The 15,348-nt window shown below is 40.1% G+C and overlaps 1 protein-coding gene and 1 long non-coding RNA gene across 8 annotated transcripts in view; both read left to right on the forward strand.

Annotated features, from left to right (window-relative positions):
* Positions 1-15,348, forward strand: part of SRGAP2 (SLIT-ROBO Rho GTPase activating protein 2) — a 266,495-nt gene that overhangs the window by 141,130 nt on the left and 110,017 nt on the right. The window lies entirely within an intron of this gene.
* Positions 2,011-5,043, forward strand: LOC116558811. Its single transcript, XR_004272174.1, has 2 exons — positions 2,011-3,870; positions 3,923-5,043. It is a non-coding gene; the product is annotated as an uncharacterized LOC116558811 (long non-coding RNA).

Consider the following 15,348-nt stretch of genomic DNA (forward strand, 5'->3'; position numbering starts at 1 on the left):
TTGATCTTTGTAACTTTGGATTGATTAAATTGTAGTTGATCAGAGACATGCATGGGGTTGTTGAATGGCAATGATTACTATCCCACGGGGTGAATAATCTCTTTTCTCCCTCCCTTGCGGGTTCCCATGTAAGCAGAGAACTCTAAGGTAGAAGCTGGTTGGCACATCATAAAAATAGATTCAGCCAAGCATAGCGGCTCATGCCTGTAATCCCAACAACTCAGGAGGTCAAGGTGGGAAAATGGCTTGAAACCAGAAGTTCAAGAACAACCTGGGTAACATAACAAGACATTGTCTCTAAAAAAATTTTAAAAGTTAGCTGGGCATGGTGGCCTGTGCTGGTAGCCACAGCTACTTGGAAGGCTGAGGTGGTAGTATTGCATCAGTCCAGGAGTTTGAGGATGCAGTGAGCTGTGATCATGCCACTGCACTCCAGCCTGGGCAACAGAGTGAGACCCTGACACACACACACACACACAAGATTCCTTCTGTTTTGGCTGGATAAAGAGCCTCTCTGCTTTCTAGTAATAGGCAAAGAAACATTCTTCACATCCCACCCCTGTTTTGTTTAGAGTGTGTTGAACATGAAGCATTCGAATCCTACTGGTTAAGATATAGTATCAGATAAGAGACCTAAGGAATGTCCTTGGCCATTCTGTAGTTTCATGAATCTTTCCTGGGACTCGCTTTGTGCGGTCAGAGGAAAGGTCTTTTCCATGTGATCCTTTCTTTTGGACCTAGTTCTGCTGTTAATGACTTGGACAATGACTTCATTCTATGCCTCAGTTCCTTAAACTTTAAAAAAAAGAGTGTGGTCTATACGCTCTCCATGGTGCCTTCCAAATCAGGATACCACAGTTCTGTGATGATAAGGGGATCCTACACTTGGGGCTTCCTTCTAGTTGTGAGGTTACCGTTGTTAAATTGTGATAGGTAAACTGTAATCCCAGAGATAAGGACAAACAAAAGTGAATATGGGTGTGGAGAGGGCTAGCTTAAGCAAATGAAGACCACATGTCTCGAGGAATGAAGCGTTCTTTCAGATGCTGATATCTACACTGTCAGCAAACAAGAAATACCAAATTGGGATTCAAATACATAAAATGGATACATTTTACTAGTAAATTTGGCTCCTGTGGCGAAAGAAACCATTTCTCTGGGGACATAGGGTTAGAAAAGGCACCTTGATTTTTGGTATGGCTGTAGACTCCTGTGCTTTATGTGATTTTGAGTCTGTTTGTCTCTAGCAAAAGTCAACATTTTTAAAAATCTTTTTTTAATCTATAAAACTTAAGTAATTCACTGTAAAAGTTATGATAATAGAAGTCATTATATTTTGAACCCATATGTGCCAGGTATTGTGTTAAGCACTTTCTTTATATGTGTTTTCTCCTTTAATCCTTACAATAATTTTATAAGGTAGTTACTATTGTTATCATCATTATTTTATGAAGGAAGAAACTATGGCTTAGAGAGATTAAGCAGGCCAGGCACAGTGGCTCAAGCCTGTAATCCCAGCTCTTTGGGAGGTTGAGGCAGGAGTATCACTTGAAGCCAGGAGTTCAGACCAGCCTGGGCAGCATAGCAAGACTCCATCTCTACCCTCTCCATCCCAAAAAAAATTAGCCAGGCATGATGGTACACACCTGTAGACCTACCTACCCAGGAGGCTGAGGCAGGAAGGATTGCTTGAGCCCAGGAGTTTGAAGCTACAGTGATCTATAATCATGCCACTGTACTTTAGCCTAAGTAACAGACCAAGATCCTGTCTCTTAAAAAAAAAAAGAGAGGGCTAGGCACGGTGGCTCACACCTGTAATCCCAGCACTTTGGGAGGCCGAGCTGGGCAGATCACCTGAGATCAGGAGTTCAAGACCAGCCTGGCCAACATGGTGAAATTCCTTCTCTACAAAAATACAAACATTAGCCGTGCAAGAGGGCGGGTGCCTGTAATTCCAGCTACCTGAGAGGCGGTGGTGGGAGAATCGCTTAAACCAGTGAGGCGGAGGTTGCAGTGAGCAGAGATTACGATGTTGCATTCCAGCCTGGGTGACAGAGTGAATCTTTGTCTCAAAAGTGAGAGAGAAGAGAGAGAGAGAGAGATTAAGAAAAATTAACTCCAGTCACCTGGCTGTAGAAGCCAATGTTTTCATCTACACACTGTATTAGGATTCTCTAAGTATGTTGTACAGAGATCAGAAGATCCTGGACTTTCTCTTTTCCATTGAATTCAGGTATTTCACTTAGTTATAGAATTAGCCTAATTTTTTTTTTTGCACATAAACCTTCAAAGAGCGTGGAGATGTTGAACATCAACATTGGATTGTTTTTCCTGCCTGGGTTCGGGGCAAGCAGCTGGAAGTTGGGAATGAAATAGGGCAGCATGTTTACACTCCCCAGGGGCGGAATATCTCTGCCCTCTGCAGAGGAAAACAAGGACTCATTAAATGTGAGAACTCGCCAAAAATCTGGCTCACAGCTAATTTAGCTAATTTGGGGATGTCAGGGTGGCTGTACAATTGGCCCCTCTATGCTATCGAATCCTCTTAAGGGATGCTTTTTGCTAGCCCTCTGTTTTGTGGTAATTCTGCTGGGACATATTTTACATTTTGCATGAAGCCATGTTGGAGATTCCTTTAGCTAAATATAGCATCTGGAGAATGTAGCCTCCTGTCCACAGCTTAGAAACAGACTGACTTTGTCTAGGACTCCAGGGAAAATTCAGCCCGTTTGGTGCTCCTGACATCTCCTTTCATGTAATGAAAGCTCAGTCTGTATATCCTCTGTTGGAACCAAGGTTTGGGCAAATATTATTGCTGCCACCTTCATTTGTTTAATGCGGTGGCTTCAAAAACCATGGCCAAAACCTGCCAAGTTTTACTCCCATCTCTCTGTGGTCTCTGTGAGAAGCATGTTCTAAGGAAGCCCACCAAAAACAGAAATAATTTTTCTGCTTTTCTCAGTTTAAACTGAAATAAACTTGGGTGTGCTTTTTTCTGTAGGAGAGAGGATAATCCTGTTTTCTCTTTTTACTTAGCTGGGACACACTAAAAGTACCCCTGACTTTGCTTTCTCAAATCCCTGTTTCTAGCTCTTCACAGCTGCTCACACTTAACCTTGGAAGCTGGTCAGTTCAGACAGTGCTAAGACTCAGTTGCATCCTTGTTTTTATAGCACTCCAGTGAACTGTACTCCTTTTTTGCCATTAGGACTCTTAAGTTACTATGGCAAAAACTTAGGTTAAATTGAAAAAGCCAAGTCAGATTCCCTGTAGACCGGTAGCTTTCAACTTTGCCTGGGCATGAAAGTTTCTCGGGGAGTTTTAAAAAAATCTTTGTGACCTTGAATAAACAAAGGTTTCTTAGGATATAAAAAGCATGAACTATAAAATTTTAAAAAGGATAAATCAGACTTCATCAAGTCTTGGACTTTTGTTCTTGGAAAGACTTTATTTAGAAAATGAAAGACAAGACGCAGACCATGAGAAAATATTTGTAATATATCTGACAAGGAATTATGTCAGAATATAGAATAAAGAACTCTGAGAACTCAGTATGTAGGAAGAAAGTTGCCCAGGTGCCAAGGCAAGAGACTGTGAAGGCACAATCTGTCCCAGTATAATAGATGACAGATTACTTAGTTTTAACAATGATACCAAATATATTTAGAAACAATCATATATTCAATTATATAATCAATCTTATTAAATCATTATTTTTTATTATTAATCTTTAGTATTATAACATAAAAACATTTTAGCCTTGTAGTATAGAAACAACCAGGTGAAATAGAATTAGCAACCAAAGGACATTATGAGAAGTGATCAGGAGATGAGAGTGAGAGCCTTGCGGTAGCGCCAGTGCCTGGGAAGGTGCCCCGTTACCTAGCAGGCAGGCCTTGCGGTAGCGCCAGTGCCTGGGAAGGTGCCCGTTACCTAGCAGGCGGGCCTTGCGGTAGCGCCAGTGCCTGGGAAGGTGCCCGTTACCTAGCAGGCAGGCCTTGCGGTAGCGCCAGTGCCTGGGAAGGCACCCGCTACTTAGCAGGCCATGAAGGCGAGTTTCCCTTTCACTGGGGAAGTTCAGAGAACACTGCTCTGCCCGGCTCTTGAGGAAGGCCTGACATTAGCCAGGCCTGCCTGCAGACATCCAGGGGCTTAAATGCCTTTCCGTGGTGCTGTGCTCCGATCGTCACCATCCTTGTCCACTTTCATGTTCCACTTTCCCACCTGGCTCTCCTTTTAAGTTCTTAGAAGTTGTGAGAAGCAACAGTAGGGAAATCCTAAAAGCCTTTGATCTTTCTGATAAGTGTGTAGAAAAATGCTAACATATGTGCCTCTCTCCCTTGCAGCGGCTACCTGAAAGGGAAGGGCCCCCTGTACTATAATAAGACAAACTACCCAAATTTTAAAAAATGGAAAAAAATTAATAAACATTTCACTAATAAAAATACATACATGGCCAATCAGCACATGAAAATATGCTCAATATCATCAATCATCTTGGAAGTACAAGTTAATACGGTAAGATGATATACACTATAGCCTCACTAGGATGGTTAAAATCGAAGCAGCTGGCAATACCAAGTGTTAAGGAAGTCGGCCAGAACCCTCATATATTGCTGGTGAGAGTGTGAAAATGATACAACCACTTTGGAAAATAGTTTGGCAATTTCTTATGAGGTTACATATGTGCTTGTCTTATGACCCAGTAATTCCAGGTATTTATAGGCATTTACCCAAGAGAAATAAAAGCATATGTCTAAACAAAGACTCACACCTGAATATTCATAAAGCTTTTGTGATGGGCTGAGTAATGCGCCCCTCAAAAAAAAAAAAAAGAGGTCCATATTCTAACCTCTGGAACCTGTGAATGTTACCTAATGCATGTAATAATGTAATAGTTTGCAAGTATGACTAATTTCTGGATCTTGTGATGGGGATATCATGCTTGATTAGCCAGGTGGGCCCTAAATGCAATCACAAATGTCCTCGTAAGAAGGAGATTACAGATAAAAGAGAGGAAGGTCATGTGATAGAAGCAAAGGGAAGCAGAGTCATAGAGAGAGGATGCTATGCCGCTGGCTTTGAATACAGAGGAAGTGGCTGTGAGCCAATGAATACAGCTCTAGATGCTGTAAAAGGCAAGGAAACGGATTCTTTCTGAGAGCCTCCGGAGCAGAAGCAGCCCTGCTGACACATTGGTTTCAGCCCAGTGAAATTGGTTTTGGAGTTCTGACCTCCAGAACTCTAAGAGAACAAATGTATGTTGTTTAAAGCCACCACGTTTGCAGTAATTGGTTACAGCTTCCATAGGTACTTTATTCATAGTAGCCCAAACTGGAAACAACCCAAATGTCCATCAACAGATGAATGGAAAAACATATTGTGGTGTATCCATGTATTAATACTACTCAGCAATAAGAAGAAGGGAAATGCTGATACAGTGTAAATAAACTCAAAAAACACCATGTTGATAAAAAGAAGCCAAGCACAATGAGTACATTCTGTATGATTCCATTTCTATAAAATTTTAGAAAAGACAAATCTGAACTATATGATAGAGAATAGGTCATTGATTGCCTTGCAGCCAGGGTGGGGATGAAGGATTGACTGCTAAGGGACACAAGGGAATTTGTGGGGTTTTTATAGCCTACATTATATAACATTTTAAATGATGTTTTATAACATTTTTATAATGTTATATAATCTTGATCATGGTGGCACATTAGACAAGATTTATCATATTGAACACTGAAAATATGGCGTACATTTTATTTTATGTAAATGATGCCTCAATAAAGTTGATCCAATTTAAAAATACCCATGCCAAAGCCCTACCCCAGGACAATTGAGTCAGCGTTTCTGGAATAGAGCCTGGGTGATTGTTACCTACAGCCAGGGCTGAGAATCACTGCTGCACTGTTTTCCATCTTGGGGAAACTGCAGAGCACAGAGAATGTCTGAAGCCCTAAGATCCTGTCTATCTGTATGTGAGCCATGTTTGCCTCTGCAACAGACAGTGTTAAAGCATCTAGGCTAGTTTCTCTAGGCAACCCATTGTGGTTTCTTACTTTATTCTTGGAGGGTGAGGAAGGGTGAAGTTAACTTCAGATAAATAAATCTGGTGACAAAGGGTGAATTTGGCTTCCTTCACACTGTAGGAAGTGGAGATTTCAAGAAGAGTGCTGAGGAAGGAATGTAAGAGGCTCAGTTAATACTTTTCTCCAAGGCCCTCAGATGTTAAACATGTCCTTTTGCCATTAGTAATCACAAGAGCATTGCCACAACAGTCAGATTTCTTTTCACAGTAAGGAAATGAGTGTGGTAGTTAAAAAGGATAAAGGAGATTTAAAACTAAAAGCAGTGCATGTTACCTATCTGGTATCCCTTTGGACTGGGATAGGATTTCCTATGGTGTGTTTTGAGTTTGGCATGTGTGAGGAGAGAGGATAATGATAATTGAGAAGGCATGTTGGGTGGCATGATGGTCATAAATAAGAAGAGGAGAAGAAATGACCCGCAAGGCTGGTATAGTTGAATGTCCCTGGTAGGTGCTGTTGATTGAGAATGGAGGAAAAGTGTGGTTTTCCAAAGGCTGTGTCCCTGTGCTCTGCCCCTTTGAAAAAGGGTTTAACTTTTGGGAGAAGGAGTAGATGGAGTGATTTAACCCTCCCTCCCTTCCCCATCCACCATATCCCTCCTGCTTCTCTGAACTCAGTATCTGTTATTGGACTGAATTTCCTCCACATTATGGCATGGTCACTAACAGTGTTGTACAGTGCTTTACAGACAGCTGTTCCAGTTGCCCAATTTATCTTGTTGGTAGCAAAAATCTGTTCTAATTAATTGAGCTTTATTTTCTCATATCTGATGAAAAGATCCTCTTTGGAGAAAAGAATAGAATGTGAAGCTGAGCTTATTTGAGTAGGGGATGGAAGGCTGCCAGCTACTTCAAAGGTATCTCTGCTGATAAGGGGCGTCAGGTTTGCTGCCAAAGCCAACACTGAGGGGAGCTTTGCAGCTAGTGCTGTTGGGGGTGTTTTAGCTTTGGTTTCTGTGACACTGGGTCAGCAGCATCTGTGTGCTCTCCCTTGAGGCTGCTCTCTGGGTGGTCCAGGCTTTTTTTAGGACTTAGGAAGATGTGGCTGAAAGGGAATGTGTGCATCAAAGATGTCTGTAGTCTTTCGCTTAGGTTAGTTTGCGTGTTTGCCTTTTTGGTGTTTTAGTTCTTAGGTATCTGCTTTTCTAAAAGAGCTCAAGGTGCTATATTTAGAACATTCAAAGGTATAATAGTACTTTGATTTGTATAAATCAAAGGATTATTAAGGGAATCTGAAGAGGAATGGAATATGGGAAATGGAATATGGGAAAGAGAGATGCAGTAGACAGAAAATAAAAGTGTCCATTTGCAACCTTGTATTTGAATACTATCCTAAATTAGGAGACTATACTAATTTAATAAGTATTTTAGTGAATGCTATATACATAGCATCATCCTGCTAGGTGCTTAGAAGAGCTTGAAAATCAAATTGAGGAGTAAGATTTACCTCCCAAGGAAGCTTGGGGTTTTTGGTTTATTTAGATCTCTCAAAACTTTCTGTGGGATATGATGACAAAATAATAATAGTAACCTTTCCTAAAATTTACACTATGAATACCATCCACTGTAGTAGGCCCTAGATGTGTATTTTCTCTGAACCTTTCATCTATTTTACAAAGTTTTTTCCCTAAACTATTTGTGAAAGTATAAAATACTTAGAGAAAGTGAACATATTATAAAGTGTACAGCTCAATGAATTTTTACAAACTGAACAGAACTATGTAATCAGCACACAGATGAAGAAAGAATGTTACTAGTATCCCATCAACCCTTCTTCCCACTTCACATCGTTACTCTCTGAAGGGTAGTCACTATCCTGACTTCTAACACAATGTAAATATTTTCCCATTTAAAAATGTGTTTATATAAATGGAATCAGAATTTTTTCAACAATTTAAATATGTCACTCTTTTGTCTTCTGGCCTCCATTATTTCTGATGAGAAATCAGCTATGGTTCTTAGCTTCTTATTATTGCTTACTTGTATGTAATATATCATCTTTTTGTTTGTTTGTTTTAAAGAGATGGAGTTTCGGTTGCCCGGGCTGGAGTCCCATGTCATGATACAGCTCACTGTAGACTTGAACATATGTGATCAAGCAGTCCTTCCACCTTGGCCTCCCAAAGTGTTGGGATTACAGGCGTGAGCCACCATGCCCACCTTTCTTTATTTGGCTCCTTGTATTGTTTCTTTTTTATCTTTGGTTTTTAGTAGTTTGACTATCATAAAAGTGTAAGCATGGTTTTCATTTTCTTCATTTGGCTTGGATAAATATAATACTCAGACAATCCCTGATCTGTAGGATATACAATTTGTAGAAATTGTAGGAAAGATATCAAATTTTTCCTCAATTTGAGAAAAATTTTTGGCAAATATTTTGTTCTGTCCCACCTCTCCTTCCTGTTTTGCTTTGATATCAACTGCATGTATGTTAGAAAACTGCTTGATTCACTCCCACAGCTTGTTGATGTTCTGTCCATTTTTTCAAACTTTTGTTGTCCGTATGCTTTAGTTTAGATGATTTCTAAAGTTTACTAATTTGGCTGGGCATGATGGCTCACACCTGTAATCCTAGCACTTTGGGAGGCCAAGGCAGGCAGATCACTTGAGGTCAGGAGTTTGAGACCAGCCTAGCTAACATGGTGAAACCCCGTCTCTACTAAAAATACAAAAATTAGCTGGGCTTGGTATTGCGAACCTTAATCACCAGCTACTCAGGAGGCTGAGGCAGGAGAATTGCTTGAACCTGGAAGGTGGAGGTTGTAGTGAGCTGAGATCGTGCCATTGCTCTCCAGCCTGGGCGACACAGCGAGACTCCATCTGAAAAAAAAAATTACCAATTATTTCTTTTGTTCATCTAAGATACTATAAATGCCATCCAATGAATTTTTTTTATTTCAGATAATTGGGTTTGTTTTGGTTTTGGTTTTGGCTTTTTGAGATGGAGATTTGCTTTGTCACATAGGCTGGAGTGCAGTGGTATGATCATAGCTTACTGTACCCCCAAACTCCTGGGCTCAAGTGAACCTCCCACCTCAGCTTCTCATGTATCTGAGACTATAGGTGTGTATCATCATGCTTGGCCACTTCTTTTAGAGATGGGGTCTCACTGTGTTGTCTAGGCTAGACTCGAACTCTGGGGCTCAAGTGATCCTCTCTCCTCAGCCTCTCAATTATTATCTGTATATTCTTAAAACATGTTGTCAATTACTTAAAAATTCTTGTCCACTATTTTTAACATTGATATTATCTGTGGGTCTGTTTATTGATTTTCCTGTGACTGTGAGTCACATTTATTTTTTGTACATGCCTACTAATCTTTTATTGCATATTGGACATCATAGATAATATATCATAGAAACTCTAGGTGTACTTATCTTCCTCTGAAGAGGATGAAGTTTTGTTCTAGGAGGCCATTCAATTACTGGTTGATCACCTTGAACATAACAAAGTTACAAAGTATAAGCCCGCCAAAGGGGGCTCGGCTTTATACTTTGTTACAGTGGATATATTTTGGTTTTGCCCTTCATCTTAGAATATGCTATATACTTAAGGCATGGCCTTTCTGGGGTTTCCATGGGAAGCCCAAGTTGTTTATCAAGCCCCTCTAACTTCGCAGGCTTTGAATGCCAAATTCTACCTTCCCTACAGTAGGCAGTGTTTAAGACAACCAACTACCCTGTTTGCCTTGGCCTGAGGGGGTTCCTAGGACATGAGACTTAGTTTTATCTGTTCTACTGTTGATGGCATTTGGGTAGTTTTCAGTTTGAGGCTATTATAAATAATGCTGTTATGAACATTACGTTGGAAATTTATTCTTTCTAATGTATGGTTGAACCTGGTCACAAGCCAGGCTTTAAGAATAGTGAATTCAGAACCTTCTTTTCTCTCTGTGTGTCTCTCCTTCTCTCCCTCCTCTGTCTCTTTCCCTCTCCCCCCTTCCTTCTCCCCTTCTCCCTCCCCTTTCCTCTCCTCTCTCCTTTTCCTCTTTCCTTCTTCCTCTCCTTGTTTGCTCCCTCCCTTCCTTCCCTCTATTCTTTTAAATAATCTTTTAAAATGTATAGCACATGTATGCTATGGAAAATTTTAAAATACAGAAAGCAAAAATATGATTTAAAAAGCAGGTTTATTGTACATACTATTTTGTAATCTACTGTTTTAGTCAAGATCTTCCCCTTTACATTTCAATAAACTTTCATCCCACCTAATACCCAGGCCATGTAAAGATTCATTAATTGCCCCAGAAATCTCCTTGACAACTGATTTGTCCAAGCCAGTATCTAATGCACACAAGTTTTATGTCCCTTAAGTGTACTTTAATCTAGTCTTGTTTTCTTTCTATGACACTGATTTATTGAAGAGACCAAGCCAGGTGTCCTGCAAAATCTCCCATCTTCTAGATTTGCCTAGTTGTTTACTTGTGTTGTTAAGCTTCTGCCTGTATACCATATTTTCCGTAAATTGGAAGTTGGTTCTAAAGATCCAAATGGATTCAACTGACTTAGAATGTGTAATAAGTGATGTTAGCACGTCACGTAGCATCACAGCAGGAAATACATAACATCTAGTTAGTCCACTGATAGTGCTGCTAATATTGGTACCCTCTAGAATAGAGTGGTGATAGTGTGACCCTTCCATTTTCTAGTTACATTCTTTATCCTCACATAAAAGAAACCTGATTGTAAGGTGTTATTCATGGTGGCAGCCTACAAATATTGGGTGCTAGTTCAGTCATTCATCTGATAATTTTAATATCAGTTGATAATTTTAAACAAGTTACTTTTTGTCATCACTGTACCTTTCTTACTTGACTGTAAGATGCCTCTCTGAGGCCGGGCACAGTGACTCATGCCTGTAATCCCAGCACTTTGGGAGGCCGAGGTGGGTGGATCACCTGAGGTCAGGAGTTTGAGACCAGCCTGACCAACATGGTGAAACCCTGTCTCTACTAAAAATACAAAAATTAGCCAGGTGCGGTAGGTGGCTGTAGTCCCAGCTACTCGAGAGGCTGAGGCAGGAGAATTGCTTGAACCTGGGAGGTGGAGGTTGCAGTGAGCTGAGATTATGCCATTGCACTCTAGCCTAGGCAACAAGAGTGAAACTCCAACTCAAAAAAAAAAAAAAAAAGATGCCTCCCTGAGAAAAGGAGAGGATTATTAATATCATCAGGCATCATGCAAATAGTAGTTTGTAAAAACGTATTCGCCTTGGGAGAAAGTACACACATTAATAATGTGCAAACTCACTAAGTATCTGTTAGAATCACAGCAATAATTTTTTTTTAACAGCATAATTCTAAATGAGAGCTAACCATGCTGAGGGACTGTGCTAGGTACTTTACATGTATTAACCTATTTAATCTCATCACAACACTTTGAGATGAGTACTGGTTTTATCATCCCCATTTGTAGATAAGAGCATGGGCAGGGGGTTTAAGCAGTTTACTCAAGATTATACAGCTGGTTGATGGGAGAAATGGGATTCAAGCGTAGGCAGTTGCCTTCCCCTGAACCCTTCACATCATCATGCTCTGCTGCGTTGCGTGTAGGAAGGCAGTCATATTGGTAAGCTAAAGAACCAGTGCTTGTGCAGGGAATTAATGGCTTATGCATTCTGCAGTCATATATCGCTGTGCTTGTCAGGTCAGAATTCCCATTGTGCTATTCTGATTTTGCTTCTTTCCCAGCCTGTCCCAAGAGACTGGGCACCTTTGATTTTAGCAACCCTTCTTGCAGGACAGGCTTCTGTTGATTCTCCTACTTATCTTCCTTTTTTTTTTTTTCATGCTGTTCTCATGGTAAATCTTTGTCAAGTTTTCCTTTGAATTTCTCCCTGCTTGTCTAAGCATGATTTTTATTTAAAGTGAGGACAAAATTTAAATTTTCCTTCTTTTGACACAGTATCTTCAGTTTTTTTATTTTTGTCTTCTTTTCTTACAATATTGGACTTTCTCTGGTCTCTTAGTTTTTCTACTGGGTCCTACCTTTCTTTGCTTTTAAGCCCAGTCCTTGGGGTTTTTTTGTTTTTTTTTTTTTTTTTTTTTTTTTTCCTTTTTCTCTGTTCTCTACAAATCATTGGGTCTACATCCAACTTTTCCTAGCATTTACTCAACATGAAACTTCTAGTTATAGATTAATTTGAATTCTTTGCACTAATTATTTAAAAGACGATAGGAAGCTAGGAGCATCCATCTTCATGGCCTCAAGAAATCCCCGAATCATCCTCTTGGTAAGCTAAGTAGTTATTACAGGCTGGGTACAGTGGCTCACACCTGTAATCCCAGCACTTTGGGAGACCGAGATGGGCGGATCACCAGGTCAAGAGATAGAGACCATCCTGGTCAACATGGTGAAACCTGGTCTCTACTAAAAATACAAAAATTAGATGGGCGTGGTGGTGCGCCCCTGTAGTCCCAGCTACTTGGGAGGCTGAGGCAGGAGAATCGCTTTAACCGGGGAGGCGGAGTTTGCAGTGAGCTGAGATCACGCCGTTGCACCCCAGCCTCATTGACAGAGCAAGGCTCCGTCTAAAAAGAAAAAAAAAGTAGTTATTAAGGCTTAGAGACAGGACTGAGAAGTAACATCTTCTATTTTTTATTTTATCTTTTTCTTTAATTTGGAAGCACACAAAAAACCTTTCAGCTTAGACTTTTTTCAATTGTTAAAGTAATACAGAGCTTCAGTTAGGGCTATGAAAGAAAAGAAAAAAATTTAAAAAGTAATAACATTTTTTTCAAGCTATTGTGGGGAAAACATAATAAAAAGAAAATAATAATTACTTGGAATCATGATTAACATTTTGATATATTTCCTTCCAATCTTTTTTGTACACATTTTTTTAAAAATGAGAGCTACATTAGTTTAGTATAATATTTTCATTTAATATTTGTAGTAAGCATTTTTATCATGTCATTGCATTTTCTTTTAAATGTTGCTTATATGACCCTATAGCAGCAGTCTGTATTCTGTGTCCCATGGCTTTTTCTTTTCTTTCGTTCTTTTTTTTGAGACAGAGTCTTGCTTTGTTGTTCAGGCTGGAGTTCAGTGGCACTGTCTTGACTCACTGCAACCTCTGCCCTTCAGGTTCAAGTGATTCTTGTGCCTCAGCCTCCCGAGTAGCTGGGATTACAGGTGTGAGCCACCACGCCCAGCCAGCTGTTATTTTGACTCTCCCCTGGACCTGTACTCTCTTGTACATCCAGAAGCAATAAAAAATCTCATTGTTGTCTTTTTGGAAATCACTTGTTTTTAGGATGACTAGGTGGCTGGCCAATGCTTTCATTTGGAAATACCCTACTTCCATTTAATATAAGGCAAGGAGAGAGGGCTTTTCCCCCTGCTGCTTTTCCTTTTTCTTCCTCTTCAGTCTTACTAATTGTCTTTGAACTTAGCTGAGAATCTGGGTCTCAGCGTTACGCCTGAGCCTGGGCTTGGAGCCCTGTCTAGCTCAGCTGAGTTTCAGTTTCCTCATCTTTACACTAATGAAATTATTCATACCCCCACTCTTCCTTCTCAGAATGTTAGAGGCATCGGTAAAATCTGGGAACAAAGTGCTCTGCAAAATTATGGTTAGATGGTGTCTGGTTGTATTCATGTAGAAGAGCGTGTGTCTTGTACCTTCACCTAGCTAGGGTGGTCTTTGCAACCTCTAAGCTAATCTTTTTTAGCAGTGTGTTATCATATAGGCTAGAAAGAAAATACAGAAAGCAAACTGGGCTATCCAGTCTCCAACTTTAATCATCACTTCTCCAAAGCCAAGGTAATCCAAGCCTTCTGCCCACATAAGCATTGCATCCCTTCCTGCCTTGCCTCTTCCCATGACCTTGTTTTCCTTTGATGTTCATTTTGAGGGTGGAAAGTAGAAAAAAGCATTCTTTTTTTGCTGTTCTCAGAGTCAGTGGTCTTTCTGGACCTTTGAGTTGTCAGGCAAGGAAAACCACATAGTCAGGGACCAGAAAGAAAAAAAAAGTATTGCTTTACTGAAATTCAGGAGCACAAGTAACCACTACCAATCCATTCAGTTCAATTTAATAATATTATTTGATTGTCTGTAATTGCTCAGTATTCAAGTTGTCAATAAAAAAGGTCTACAGAACAAGCTTAAAACGTGGTTCAAGATCTTAGATTTCTTACATCTCAGCTGTAAAGATGGGCCATGGACTCCCAAAGCAGGTTACAATTTAGACAGCAATGTAATGAGTGGTACGGACAATTTGTTGTCTGCAGGATCTTGGTAAAAGATTCATGAGAAGTAAGTCAGGAGAGCTTCATAGAGGGGGAAGAATTGGGCCGATGTTCTTTTAATTACCTGCTGCCAGGATTCTCAATTAGCCATCCATTTCATATCTTACAGAAATATCTTTTGAAGATTTCCATATTATCTGATTACAAGTTCCTTTCCTGCCTCTTTGTCCCCATTAGAGATGTCACTCATGAGACCAGTCTGTCAGCAGAGACTTCCTTTTGACCAGCAATAGGTGAAATATGTGGAAAGTGCCAGTAGCCTGAGTGTGGAAGGCTTTGAATGCCAGCCCAAGGAGCTCAAACTATAGGTCAAAGAGAGCCATTGACAATTTTAGGCAGGGCAATGAAATCTTGAAAACCATGATTTCCAGTGGCAGTGGTAGGAGTACTCAGTGTGGTTTAGCATGGAAGAAACTATGTAGGAGCTTGCTGATAATAATTCAGAGGGATAATAGAAACTAGTTCTTAGATAATGGCAATGGGAACTAAAAGAATTAGATTTACTAAAAGACAGAGGGAAGACATTATAGACAGGATTGAGTGGCCTGACATGAAGTGGGAGGAGGTCACTCAACTTAGTCATTTGACAATTCACTTAGTCATTCAACAGATATTTACAGTGTGCCTCCCATGTTCCAGTCACTGTGCTAGGCACTGGAATATAGCAGATAACAAAAAGTTCTTGCCTTCATGGAGCTTATATTCTAATAGCAGAATACATAAAAAAGTAAATGTATATCAGATAATGATAAAACAGTAAAGAGGATGGAGGTACAAGGGATCTTGCTCTTTTAAATAGGGTGGTCAGAGACAGTCTCACTGATAAACTGGCATTTGAACTGAATCTTGGAGGAAATGAGGGATTTGCTGTTTAGCTCCTTGAGGAAGGTATTTCAGTCTGAGATAATAGTGTTTGTCTAAGGCCACCCGATCCTGTCTATGTCTTGGGAATGCACTTATCTGATAAGAGAAAGAGTAAGGAGGCCTTGTGCAGAGTAGGCAAGAGAA

This window comes from Sapajus apella, unplaced genomic scaffold, assembly GCF_009761245.1.
Source record: "Sapajus apella isolate SASKATOON/1434 unplaced genomic scaffold, GSC_monkey_1.0 scaffold22, whole genome shotgun sequence".
Taxonomy (NCBI): Eukaryota; Metazoa; Chordata; class Mammalia; order Primates; family Cebidae; genus Sapajus; species Sapajus apella.